The sequence below is a fragment of the Sinocyclocheilus grahami genome, unplaced genomic scaffold (assembly GCF_001515645.1).
Source record: "Sinocyclocheilus grahami isolate Dianchi unplaced genomic scaffold, SAMN03320097.WGS_v1.1 scaffold1541.1, whole genome shotgun sequence".
In the NCBI taxonomy this organism is placed as follows: domain Eukaryota; kingdom Metazoa; phylum Chordata; class Actinopteri; order Cypriniformes; family Cyprinidae; genus Sinocyclocheilus; species Sinocyclocheilus grahami.
Window position 1 is genome coordinate 91,328 of NW_015506720.1, and position 15,079 is coordinate 106,406.

Below are 15,079 nucleotides of genomic sequence, written 5' to 3' on the forward strand. Positions count from 1 at the left end.
GTTTGATTATGTTAGTCAGTTCACCTGTGTCCTCATTAGTTGATCCTCCTCACCTGTGTGTCTCTCGTTAGCACTCCTATTTTAAGTTGTGGTCATTTCACCGTTTGGTGTCCGGTCTACTACATCCCTAATGCTGAGTTCACACTGCACGATTTGCAAACTTGTCGGATTGCCGGTGTTTTCACACTGCGTGACTATCTGGGGTAGCATTCAGTTGCTGCTGTGTTCACATTGCTCGATGGATCGCCGAAAGGGGGTTTCAAATTGCATGACTTCACAATAGGAAGAATTGCCGACAGCTCTGTCTGGTGCAGGGTTGCCAGGTTTTCGCTACAAAACCTGCCCAATTACTACTCAAAACTAGCCTGAAAATAGCCCAATTGCTTTCGAGGGGCATTGCATTTTTTTTGGCGCGGTTCTCCTGGTACAATTCACATTCAAGGGCCTAAATATCACGTTATTGGGGTCGCTTCAACCTGCTGACATTAAAAAGGCAATCGCGGATTTGGCAACACTGGTCCGCAAACTGCGATTCATATAACTCCTCCCCGAACTTCCCGCTGTCCTGTATCTTGGTCTCTCATTGGCTGTAGGTCGTCGCCGATGTAGTTTTCAGTCAGAATTAATTGCACATCGCGTGATTGTGAATCACCGACAGCTCCAGATATTTAGCATGCCAAATATTTCACGGGAGTCGGCGACGCGTCGGCGATTCCCTCAGATCGCGTCTTTGATAAGTCACACTGCGTGATTGTCACTCGCGTGAACGAGCACTGATTTTCCTCCGATTTCTGGCATTTGTCGGCGATTTCGCAAAACCTGTCGGTGAGTGAAAAATTGGGCTAAAATCGTGCAGTGTGAACTCGGCATAAGTGTGTCTCCTGCCTTTTCGGGTCCTGGATTTACCCTTGTGTGGATTTATTAAAGACTATTTGCATTTATCTTCATCTTCTTCGTGCGTTTATCTCAGCGTAGCTGTGACAATAGGGTTTTATTACATTTTATTAATTAATAATTAAGATTATAGATTAATTACAATGAATAATTATGAGTTAATATTAAATTTAATTGTTAATTATTTTGTTGTAATGTCTGAAAGTGCAGCAGCTAATGATTGGTTTAGTGAACTGGTTCAACTGAATCAATGAAATAATCCGATTTAAAAGGTCTTGGATTTGAAAGTTTAAGCAGCACTGAAATAAAATAAAATAAAGTCACATTCTACCACATTTAAAGGGATAGTTCACCTAAAAATGAAAATTCTGTCATTAATTACTCACCTATGTCATTCAAAACCTGTAAGACCTTCGTTCATCTTCAGAACACAAATTAAGATGTTTTAATGAAATTTTAATGATTTTCATTTTTGGGTGGACTATCCCTTTAAGATATTTTTTTATGAAATTTGAGAGAACCCTGCATAGACCGCAACGGAATGTAAAAACAAAAATAAAGGCTTTATTCACCAATTTCTTCTCTTCTGTGTCAAGACAGTAACGACTTCAAAGTTGTTATTTTTGTTTTCTCGTAGCTTCATAAAATTAAGGTTGAGCCACTGATGCCACATGGACTACTTTAATGATGTCTTTACTACCTTTCTGGGCCTTGAACGTGTCAGTTGCGTTGCTGTCTATGCAGAGTCAGAAAGTTCTTGGATTTCATCAAACATAGCTTAATTTGTGATCCGAAGATGAGCGAGGGTCTCACAGAATTGGAACAGCATGAGGGTGAGTAATTAATGACAGATTTTTCATTTTTGGGTGAACTATCCCTTTAAGAACATTCCACAAATTCCCCCCAAAATCAATGGATAAAATCCCCCAAAAAAGAGTCTGCAGATTCCGTCTGGGCATGATTATAAGGTACTCCAGTGAAATTAAGCAAAGTATTTCCAGAGAGACTCTTTTATACATTAGCGTGTTCCCAGGGCACTTGAGGGGACTTATTTACAGCAGATATAGACCAAAATTAGAGGTCCTATTCTTGTTGTTGTCTGCGAATGCTGTTCATTAGGAAAGTCAGAGGACTCTGTTTTGCCTCATGACAGAACCTGAGAGCACATTAATTAAAGCCAATTACAGATAGCTTAGAAATCCCTCTGCTAAGCCTTGGAGAGCAATTTGTAGGAGATGAAACAGCACGGGTCAACCGTCATAATAAAAGAGAGCATCTCAACAACATGTGCGCTTGACGGGAGTTAGCAAATGATTTACGCTAAAACACCTAATCCAAAACAGATAGTGATACTAAATAACAAGGACAGCTTTTATCCTAAAGCTAGACCTCTAAGGTTTCATACCTATGAATTCATCTTTCACATCGCACGGTTACAAAAGCATCGAGGCATGTAGGGCGCTACAAAAAAAGAGGCTAAATCACATATGATAGCAACCCCCATGGTGATTTTTTTTTATCTCAGCTGATGCGCAGTCCTCTATAATCTTCAATTGATTTATCTTTGGCTCTTTAGCCTTGAAGAATTCCAGTGCCGTTCGTTTGAAAGGATGAGAAAACAGAGCGAGAGCCCCATACCGGGAGGTAAGGATCCCCACCGAGCTCTCTGACATCCCGGGTCCTCAAGGGTCGTCCAGCCAGAGGGGGTGCAAGTATCTCTGCTCCAGGTGGAGTGATATGTGATGGTGAGGAACGCAGGGTTCGGAGGTTTAGACAGGCGTGTCGGGATACGGCTAATCAGATATATGTGTCCAAAACACCTCCGTCTCTGAGGTCTAGTAAAAATTTGTATTGTGATATTGGGGTGTGGAGGTTAAGTGTGGGATTTTTGCACCGCTATAGCACCAAAAAGAACTGTAATCTGAGCAGTGTGACATAAAAACTTGAGCTCACTGGAAAAACATTTTGGCAAAAATCCAAAAACATACCTAATATGTACAATTCATTGTAGTTTCCAGCTGTAATGACCACTGGTAGCAGTAAAACACCAACTTTTATTCCTTTTCACACAAATCAAGAGTAGATCATAAGATTATCAATTAATAGCTCATTTGTTTGTGCACTTCATTGCATAATACTATGTTAGGACCTTAAAACACTTTTAGCATAATGCGTGATTTGTAAACTAATATATTTTGGTGCTTTCATCATATAACCAGCTCCATATTTATGGCATAGAATCAGTGCTGGGTAGTAACTGATTACATGTAATCTGGACTATGTTTTCAGATTCCAAAGATTTAGTACTCATAATTGAATTATACTACATTTTAAAATGCTCATAATCAGATTACACTTTTATATGACATGATTACATATAATTAATGAAATGCCATTAAATTATTCAGAATGTATTGATTCTCCCTAAATCTTTTTTTTCTCTCTTTTAAGGTTTCCTTTCCAAAAATCATACCTAGCTTAAAACAAAAGAAATCTAGTAGTCAGAGTACATTACGAGTAACCTAGATTACATTACCAACTACAATTTTCACTGTGTAATCTTTCATCAGTAATGGACTACAATTTGTAAGTTTACTACCCAGCATTGCATAGATAGATGTAGGACTAGATAAAATATAGTTGGTGCACCACAGCTACAAAAAATAGAAATGTATTGACATTTATTAACGTACCACTGAGTATTGATGTATTATTGAATTATTGATGTATTATATAGCACACAGGCTCTTCATCAGAACATATTTTATGTTTTCTGATGTAGTAAACTTCCTCATTAGCTCACCCGGTACAGTATTGCACTTGCGACGAGGAGCACTAGGGCCTGAATCCGCAAAGCACGAGTTACGATAAAAGACTTGTAAAACTTGTGATTGTATCTCATGTTTGCTCTTGTTAACACTATTGGTTAGGTTTAGGGTCAGGTTTAGTGTAGTGTTACATTATTTTCAAGTGCGATAAAGCATTGGCCTTTTAGCGAAACTCGTTAGATATTACATTTCCAAACTGCTGCGATACAAACAACATCAACAAAATGATTGTAACAAAACACTGCCAAATTCAAGTTCATCTGTTTTGGATAAAACCGAACACACCTGTAGTGCCACTCACAAGATATCTCACTTTGAAAGTGTCACGAAATTTGCAAGAAGCGACTTAATAATTGCAGAAATTACGGCAAAGGTGCGATTTTCTAATAAGCTTGGGTTGTGTTTGGTGGCGGGGGAGTGTTTAAACATATTACTTTTATAAATTTTGTTTAGTGCCACTAGTAAAAATAAAACACTTTCTTTCTTTTATCAAAACACAAAAGCCACAATTTGGGGGGGGGTCCAAAATAAAATATGCAATAAAAGATATTTTAAGTTAAGATTGCACTAGATTTTTACATTTTCCAAAGAAAATGCCAGTTGCCCTTGTGCAAAAGTGACCACCATAATACTACAAGTGAAATGTTGCCAGAGCGTTGCTAAATGGTTGCTCAAGCGTTCTGGGTGATTCTAGGTTGATTTACTTACTTTTTATAGGATTATATTGCCAAACTAGATTTAGTGCTGCTTAACATGGATGTCACAAGAGCTATCTTGAGTCTTTTTGTGTGTGACTATAACTATGAAACAGCACATGTAAACAAATATTAGGTTTGTTCCCTATTCCGCAAAGCTCCACACACTCCATCCCAATCCTAAAGGAATAAACAGCTGCAGATTACAATGAAATCACTCAGAAACAATGGAAGACAAATATATACATGATTCATGACCGACACATTGTGAATCTCAGTTGGTAGTACAATGATAACCGTGCTTGTTTTGGGTTCTGTAAGCAGAAATAACATCAGAATTTAGCTTGGCTGAAGATTGAGTTTGGCTGAATGATGACGAAGTTACTATTATTTGTCGAAACAGCTGGTTGGGTGTTTAAACAGAGCTTCCCTTCGCCCTGGCCCACACAGAGCCACTTCCAGCCTCATTCTGACCTTCCTGGGGTTGGCGCCAGATAGCAGGTTCGAACAGATGCATTGTGGGAAGGAAGTACTAAGTTTGCCAGGGCATTGTTGTTGTTGGGCTGATAGAGAGAAGGGCCAATTAATTAAGATAATAGAGAGGCACCACAATGGGTTATTGAGTCATTCATGGAGGATGTTGATTGCGGCCTCGCCAACACACGCACATTCAGAGCAATTCTTCTACAGACACACGAATACAATGACGGCTGATCGGCATCTCTGGCTGACTTCCCAATATCCACCTGCCCAGGTTAACAAGTTCAATGACGTACAGTAAACAGCCTTAACACCTTTAAAAGACAGTTAAAACGTACTGTAGGTGAGTTTATTCATGTTTTTTTTTACTTTCTTTTATTACACATTTATTAGCATTTTCATTTTAATTTAGAAAAATATTTATTCATTCATTCATTCATTCTGAGCATTTTTTCAGAAGTCTTCTTATTAGACACTACAGCATTTTCATGGTGAGTGTTGCACTGGAAATCATTCTCATATTTGTTGTATTTTAAGCTTTTCGTCAGAAAATATCTTTACAATTTCAGTTTTCAGAAAGGCTTTCAGAAAGGCTTTTGGAGTGTGTTTACATATTAACACTAAAATTAAACTGCAACAAACTAACATGAGCAAAATCTTAATCAAAGCTGGCATCCGATTCTTCTTTTCCATATGGATGAGAGCAAATGAGCCTTTTTCTATGGGAAAAGGGCTTATTTTAGATGACCAAGTCATTTTTTTCCACAGAATTGGACACAGTGGCTGTACTTTAGTCTGTATTAAAGCCATAAGTGAATAATAGTGGCATTTGTGACTTGCTTGTTGGGTGGTCTATGTCCTCTATTGTTTTCCTGACTTTTTTTTTCTAATCTTACATTGCATACTAGCCTAAATACTAAATTTAGATGTAAAAAGGACAAATACTGAATCGGTCTACCCTTTATTCAATGTTATTCTCTCTCTCTCTCTCTCTCTCTCTCTCTATATATATATACAGTGGGTACGGAAAGTATTCAGACCCCTTTAAATTTTTCACTCTGTGTTATATTGCAGCCATTTGCTAAAATCATTTAAGTTAATTTTTTTTCCTCATTAATGTACACACAGCACCCCATATTGACAGAAAAACACAGAATTGTTGACATTTTTGCAGATTTATTAAAAAAGAAAAACTGAAATATCACATGGTCCTAAGTATTCAGACCCTTTGTCCAGTATTTAGTAGAAGCACCCTTTTGATCTAATACAGCCATGAGTCTTTTTGGGAAAGATGCAACATGTTTTTCACACCTGGATTTGGGGATCCTCTGCCATTCCTCCTTGCAGATCATCTCCAGTTCTGTCAGGTTGGATAGTAAATGTTGGTGGACAGCCATTTTTAGGTCTCTCCAGAGATGCTCAATTGGGTTTAAGTCAGGGCTCTGGCTGGGCCATTCAAGAACAGTCACAGAGTTGTTGTGAAGCCACTCCTTCGTTATTTTAGCTGTGTGCTTAGGGTCATTGTCTTGTTGGAAGGTAAACCTTCGGCCCAGTCTGAGGTCCTGAGCACTCTGGAGAAGGTTTTCGTCCAGGATATCCCTGTACTTGGCCGCATTCATCTTTCCCTCGATTGCAACCAGTCGTCCTGTCCCTGCAGGTGAAAAACACCCCCACAGCATGAGTTGCATGTCTGGATGAAAGATTTCAAATTGATATATAAGAACCAGAAGAGTCTAGATAAGAGAATAATAGACATTATCCAGATGCAGATGCTCTGATAATCTGAAACAGATCTGAAAATATAAATCAGTCCTGTGCAAGATTGTGACGTTCCCAAGAAACTGTAGATATGCATAGCAAGTACAAAGGACATTGATATATCAGATTTTCCAGAGCCAAAAAGTGAGATGATTCATCAGTTCACAAGGGTTAAAAATGTGAACAACTTCTCCCTAAACTCCATAAAATGTCATCTGATATCCTTGACACAAACTTTAGCCGGTCAGATGGATATCACACCAAACCAAAATCCTCAGACGCTTTGATTCCTTTAGATTTTTTTGCCGAGTGAAACCACAGAGTAATCAAAACCCCACAGAACTCCTCTGGGCACAAGATCAGAAAACCAACCCCAAAACCTCAATCATCAATGCATAACTTCCTATGGAAATTAAATATATAAATAAATAGAACATTAAAAGAAAATGTAAGGTTGAACAGAAGCTACACATCTCTTTGATTTAGTAATAATAATAATAATATATTTGATTACAATTACAAAAATCACACTCAATTTGTGAAAAATATTTGTTGTTAAATTGAAAATAATGTAAAAGAAAATATTACATAAATGCAATCTTTATTTTAATCAAATAAGTTCTCAATCTGTAGAAACAAAAGAAAAACATATATCATTAAATTATAAAATTATTATTAATAAAATAGTTTAATAATGGCGCTCAATTTATAAAAAAATTTGTTAGCTGAAATAAAAAAGAATAAATGTGAATATATATATTAATATAAATAGTAAAAAGAGATACTTCAATAAAATAAATAATTGCACTCAATTTGTAAAAGCTAAAAAATATTATTAGCTGAAATAAAAATATATAAAAAAATAATAATAAACATTTTATAAGATAAATAATTGCACTCAAAACAACTAACTAATAAAATCATATAGACAGTTAAAATCTAAAAATAATTAAGAAAATATTTGAATAAAATAATTGCATTCAATTTGTAAACAAATACTGGTAGTTAAATTGGAAAAAAAATCTATGAATAATTTAAATATTGACGGTATTTGTTTTTGTCTGTATTTTTTTTCTTATTATTTTTATTTTAATAAAACAAATATTTGCATCCAGTCTGTAAAACCTATATAGTTAATTTATTTTTAAAAAATCATTTAAAAACTTCATTAAAATAATTGAATGAAATAAATGGGTTGCAAAAACAAATGTTAGCTATGCATTTTTAATGGACATGTATGGAGCAAGTGGGTTACTTGGAGCAGATAGTGAAAGGCCCCTTTGGAGCCCCTCTCTGATCAGGGCACCTGGATTCATCCTAACCTTCGCCCAAGTTACTAATGAAGAATGAGCGGTTGAATCTACACTTTTGACTGGTAAATCAAAGCACATCTCAAGGCAAAGTAACTTCTTTCAAGTAACTTCATTTAATACTGTAGAACTTCAAGTGTCCTGCACTGAACAATCATACTGTATGCCTGCTCACATGAAACAGAGCTATTGTTACCAGCAGAACAAAGCTCAGTCCAGATAAAACAACAACAGCCGCGGGGCTGCAGTGCTGGCCAGCACAGATAAGGCCCTCGCAGACGCCGCCTGGCTTTTCTCATGTGGCTCCTACGTGAGAACTCCTCCCAAAACCAGATCGCAGTCAATCTGTCAGCTTCTCCTCTCGCTTTCAAGTGCTCCGAGTGGGTGTGAAACCCAAACCCTCCCTGACAAGAACTTACAGCCATATCACAACACATCCTGATAATGCAATCCATCAGTCTTCAAATCAAAGCCAATCTGAGAACGCGTCCGTCAACTTCACAAAACTTGCATATGTTTTATACATTTGCTTCCTATCTTGGTCTTATAAGAAGTCATGGCTTTCTGGAATACTTGATTCTGATTAGTCACCAAATGTATTGGTCAAATATTATGGCGCTGTTTTTTTTTTTTGTCCTTATATAATAAATATAATAAATGTAATTGATTTTAATTAAAATCAATTAGATACTTTTACTAAAATAATTGTTGAATTAAAAACTATTTCTAAAAGCAATTATATTTTAAAACATGTATTTTGATACAATTTGTACTCAGTTTGGAAAAACAAAAATATATTGTTACATTTGAAAAACATTAATAACAAAATTGTTTAATATAATGCATTGCACTTAATAAAAAACATAAATATCTAAAAATAAAAAAACAACATCTATCTATCTATATATATATATATATATATATATTTTTTTTTTTTTTATAAAAAAAAATAATTTTATAATAAAAATGACAAACACAACAATTAATAAAACTAAAATGAAAGCAAAAAATATACAAAATAAAGCTAATACAAAGTATTAATAATAAATACTATAACAGTATATAAATAATACTAAAATAAAACTGGTAAACACTTGCTAATTTTGTAATATCTCATATACACACACATATACACTGTCCATTGATGGTCGTTGTGAAGACATTTGTACACAAAATATAATTTTTAACACTTCAAGGAATCATACAAATGGAAATGGAAATTCTTAGCTATCTCTATAAAATGATTTTGTTAAAAAACCCATGTAGTACAGCAATCATGAAATCACAAAGGTCAGTGTTGTGGGAACCTTTATATATATATATATTTTTTTTTTTTTTAATAAAATAAATAATTGTAATATAACAAGTCATGGCATATCTCAAACATATTATTTATTTATTTGAAATATAAAGATTTCAAACACACTAAAATATGTGTATCTAAAATTCTACTCATGCCAATATATATTTTGGATCAAATTAACCACAATGATTTGAAATACTTTTAGAATATTTCTATATATGGGAGTAAATGTACAGCATGTGAAGGACGGAAACAAACAAATCAGCGTGACACAGTATGCACACCAGCAAACAGGAAAAGGAAAGAATCAGGAGGACAATGAACATCACTGACGTCCAAACATTTAAATAAATGCAATGTACGTCCTGTCCTGTCCTGTCCACAAGAGTGAGGTTGTGTAAAGCTATGCTGTAGTATACTGTACTACATACTGTAAAAACAACATACTCAGACTAAATTATCTTAAGGTATTAAACCTCATGCTCTGTTTTGGGTCTTGAAGACCCACATTCCTAACACTTAAATACAACAAGTACCAGGTTGATACTTCGAGTTCTTTTCTCAACTTTATGACGTTAAAACTGACTTTAAACAACTGTTAAATGTTAAAATAAAGTTTCAAAAGTCTTCTTACATGTTCAGTTGAACAGTTAAACTCAATTTGGGGTCTCAGAAACATCCAGGTAAAGAATAAATGCAATGCATTTTCCTATAAAACAAACGTTTAAAACGATTACACCTGTAAAAATCAACATTAGGCTATTTCTCATATAATGTAGCCTAAACATAAAACAAACAAACACTTTTCCCTTAAAGTGTAGGGAAAATGTTGCCTATTAACATATAGCCTACCGTAGTGAAACATGGTATTTTTTGAAGAACTCCTACATATCATATACATATTATGACTTATGAGTATCTGTTATAAACTTGGCTATATCAAAATACCATGGTATTGTCATCTTACATCACTATACTGTAAGTTACCATGGTTAAAGTTGACAGAATAACCACAAACAACAATTGAAAACCTACCGAGTGTTATTTCCGCGTCGTTTTCCTCGTAGCTGCTGGTTTTATCCCAGTTTCTGTCGTAATGTCGGTGAGGTGAGTCGTGTGAAGATGCGCAGCGAGTCGCGTGTGTTTTCCGCGCCTCCTTCACTATAAACAAACTCTCAGAGAGCCACTCCTCCACTCCCGCTTCACTCCTGTCATATCCGTCCAGTGTTATAATGATGACCCACTCTGTGACTGATGCTTAGGCAGGTGTGCTGTTTAGCCGCCGGCAACAGGTCAGTGCAACATCCGAGGAATCGCGGAGAGTCTCCGTTTGATGGAACACTGTCCTCTTCAAAGCCGAAAGTTAAGCGATATACTGCCATTATTTTACTACAGGGTCTAGTTGTCGCATGTGCAGTATATTTACAGGATTTCTGAGGTTTTATGAAGGTTGAAATGTTAGACTTTTTTAGACCAAGTGAGCAAAATATAAGGAATCAATTGAATAAACACGTCAGTTGGATCTCAACCCTTACGAAAATTAACCATGGTTTTACTAGACATATAAAAATTTTTTAAAATTATTAAAAAAAACACATGGCTACCAGTGTTGCCAACTTAGCAATTTTGTTGCTAAATTTAGCAACTTTTCAGACTACCCTAGCAACTTTTTCTTCCAAAAGCACCTAGCAACAAATTGAGCAATTTTAAACATTTATTTGGCAACTTTTAGCAACTTTTGATAAGGACTCAGACAATAAAAAGGCACACATTGTCCATCCAAATGACACAAAAAGAGGAAACCACAGATGCCTAGCAGTACACACATCACGAGAATTGAGTTAGCTGCTATTTGCAATTGTTCAATTTAATAATGATAATAATAATTGAATAATTTGATAATTGAATAATTGTTCATTTATGATACACTTTGTTAGTAGATTGTACCTGCGATTGTTGATCAGTTAGCACCATCTTTCAGATGTCAGTTTTACATACATTCTAAATCGTAAACATCTTAAAGACGTCTTTTTGACATCTTAAAGGAAACGTCCTTTAGACGTATTGCAGATGAGCAAACACTCTAAAAATACGTCTTTCAGATGTCAGTTTTACATACATTCTAAATCGTAAACATCTTAAAGACGTCTTTTTGACATCTTAAAGGAAACGTCCTTTAGACGTATTGCAGCAAACACTCTAAAAATACGTTTTGCAGATGTAAATGCAGACTTCACCGAGATGTATGTGTGCTTTCAGGGTATAGGCTATAGTTAAACCATGGTATCCACAAATTAACCATGGTTTTGCTACACTAACCATACTTTAACCATGGTATTTGAAGTAAAACTGTGGTGATACAAATGGTAATCAATACGCCAAAAAAAACATGGTTACTCCACTTTTACGGTAATCAAACCATGGTTCAGAAACCCTTAGGTCTGCCTCAGTATTTGATCTCTATGTAAATGTAGAGAGAACACAATAGATGTAGGGGAGCGCGGGGTTAGTTGTAACACACATGGTTTGAATATTTCCACACATGCTAGCATAACAAAATGTACAGTATTTATTAGTTACCATAGAAAAAAAGTGTGCCAAAATTTTAGTAAAACCATAGTAAAATTAAAATTCTGGCTTAAGTAAATTTTTCATCTCTGTTTTTATTAATCATTTAAAATTAGACAAATCTGCTATTATTTTAAACTTCAATCTGTTATTTATCAGTTTAGATTAGCTTCGCTAACTATCAGAAGACAGCACCTGGTTTTAATCTCCAGTTGAGCAGATGGGGCACATTACAATGCGTTACAATGTGCTATTCTATAACATTAGCGATGTAATTTACACTATTTACTTTAATTAATTTTAAAGAGTAACAACGAGAAATGGATGAATAAAGACTGACAGTCAATGTTTGGAAATGATTATTTCAAGACATGTAAAGCATTTTGGCTCGTTTATGTGGGCCGTCTTTTTCTCAATTTATTCATTGGACTTAAAAAAAAAAATTTTTTTTTTGGTTATTTTTTTTATTGTTGCAATTTTAGGAGTGTTGCAGCTTTATTAACTTTAGATTTCAGGGTCCTTCTCAAATCAGGGTCGGTAAACAGCAGGTTCCCGCTGTGACAACTTACCCCATACAGAGTGAGTTAATTGATTAACGTGTAAAAAGGAACTGTATATTTTTCCTGGAAAATATGTTTTCAGTTGCCAAAACATTAAGGTATAAACTAAGACATATAAAGACATTCACATAAGTCCTTTCAAATTATCAAAATACAATCATCAAAATATATAGAAACTGATCAAGAAAATCTGTAAATGTGTTGCAAATGAACTGTACTTTTATGGCAAAAATTAACCAAAAATAAACTGTTTTCAAATTAATTTTCATACTTAATACTAATATATGTATATTTAATAAACAGAATGAAGTAATGATAATAAAACAGTTGTTCAAAACATGCTGTTATATGCTTACATGAGAGAATGAGGAGAAAGGAGCTTTGTTTTCATAGACATTTACAGTTAATCAATATATTACATGATAAATATACACTGTATTGTATTTACATCTTATGGAAATTATGAATTATTGCAAGATTGGTTAAGACACAAAACAAATTCAGTTATTACAAAATGCTGCAAGAAGAAGGGTATTTGGTGGTGTGAACTTTGTTTTCTTGCCCAAAAACAAAGTAATCATAGTCTTTCCCACTGTAAAGGTAATATACATGAGTGAGAGGAACCAGCTCGATTGTTTGACGCTGTAAGAGAATAAGAAAATGTCAATGTAATAGAGAATACTAGCTACAGAATATGTCATTTGTATAATCTGATTAATTTGCAAGCATAAATTGCTAACATTTTAACCTATAAAAGTGGGGGGGGGGGATAGTTTTAAACATTCTCAATCTAACAGGCCTATATGCACACTTGTTTTCAACATTTTAAGTTGATCAAGGCGGTGCTTCCAGCTGGTGGTCAAATGTGGAACTGTATTGTCACAATCCTCTCTATTCACATTTGGAAAGCCATTAATTTTTTTATTTTACCCATAATTCTGCTGTGCATTTGACAGCACAGACTCCGGTTTCTGGCTCAGTTTCTGCTCACCTGCTGCAGGATGCGGCTCACAGCAGAATATTTTAGCAGGTGATTCTGAATCGCTCCTTTTGAGGCATTGCAGATTTCCTGGTCATGAAAGCCCACTATCGGATAAACCTGCGATCAAACGATGTGCTTCAATGTATAGGCTATAAACATGCGTGTGTTGTACATAAACATGCATACACACAGATATATATATATATATATATATATATATATATATGAAGAGCTCATTTGCAAAAACTAACACGTTTTGTCAAAAAAGCCGGATTTGTCCACTTTCAAGGCATCGCAAGTTCACGTTTTACTGCAGAAGCCGACAAGTGCCCTTGTTGTTCCCTTTCAGGAACTCGAGCGAAATGCTTTGGGAACGCCTTCAGCGTGACCACACTCTGAATCACATGTGAAATCAGTCCAATGGAAGGGCGAGAAGTCACAGGCGGGTGATGTAGAGACCAGGAAGCTATAAAAGCACGTGCGGTGAAACCGGCTTCAGCTTTTTGTCATTCAGCAAGCGCTCTGTGTGCGTTTCAGTCGCTATTTGTTGTGAGTCTTATTTAGTGTTGTTTGTCCACTTAAGGCCATTATGTCTAGCTTCAGCCAAAAAGAAGCATTTGGTCGAGAGCAGAAAGCGTTCAGGCTGTGTGTTCCTCCCTGCCCGCGCTATATTTCAGGTGGGGACACACACAGTTTGTGTGTTGTCTGCTTGGGAGCAAAGCACGCAGAGTCAGCTCTCTGGAAAAAGAGAGAAGGCTGATTGTACTTTTCACGCTGTTAAATGCTCCGCTCTCGCCGGGCACACTCCGAGGAGTTCCCAAGTTTTTCCTAAAGAGGGCTTCTGATTTCAAGTTTGGCCCAGAGGGGGTATCGGCTCCAGAGCAGAGTCCAGTGCAGGCTCCGTTTCCTGACCAGAGTCCAGTGATTTTCTTCTTTGTTTCGGGTAATGAAAGCTTTTCACCTCCACCTGTGTGTTCCTCATTAGGGTTGGGAATCGAAAATCGATTCCGTATCCAGAATCGGATACTTGTCAAATTAAAATTTCGATTCCGCCTATCGATTCCTATGCACTTTTTTTCTTCGTCTGTGAGGACCGGACCTAGCGATCTGCTAGGACCTTGCTCGCTAATCTAAGCACTCCGAAGTTTGGCTACATTTGCGATCAGAAGCTAAAAAAGCTAAGTATAATATCTGTGATAGCTAAACATGTTGCAAGAGAGGTGTCACCACTAACATGACAAAGCACTTTAATTTAATAGATCGTTAAAGATCGCGAGTCATTTAATCATTAATTCATAAATTACATGTGATTTTGTTTAGTTGTCTAATTTTTTTTTCTTCAGAATCATGAGAGAACCACAGCTTCCTCTGGGGGAAAGAAAAATCTCAATTTATCCAGAATCATGCAGTTCTATTTTGCACACAATCAGCTCTTAAAGAGTCCAGTGTTTATGTAGCCTGTTGATTTTTGTTCATGGTATTCAGCTCCAATAAATGGTTTGCAAAAGGTTAGATTTTAGCGCCTTAAACAAGAAAAAAAACTCCTACTAAAAATGACAATGACACTCTGTTGACATTCACAATACTGGATGGTTTTCATGCTGAAGTAAAGTAAAATATGGCTTCTTAAACCAAAGGTGAACATGCTGGTATTCTTGTGGGTGTGTGTGTGTGGGGGGGGGGGGGGGGCAGGCCGGCACT

General features: G+C 35.9%; 1 protein-coding gene across 2 annotated transcripts in view; it reads right to left on the reverse strand.

Moving 5' to 3' along the window:
- The window catches only part of LOC107571039 (semaphorin-3D-like), a 52,486-nt gene that overhangs the window by 33,365 nt on the left and 4,042 nt on the right, over window positions 1-15,079 (reverse strand). The window contains exon 2 of one of the 2 annotated variants that reach the window (XR_001607126.1): window positions 13,388-13,495. The gene's annotated coding sequence lies outside the window, so the exon portion shown is untranslated. Of the gene's footprint in view, window positions 1-10,303; window positions 10,497-13,387; window positions 13,496-15,079 lie in introns of those variants that run through there. The other variant, XM_016257323.1, reaches the window with a different exon arrangement.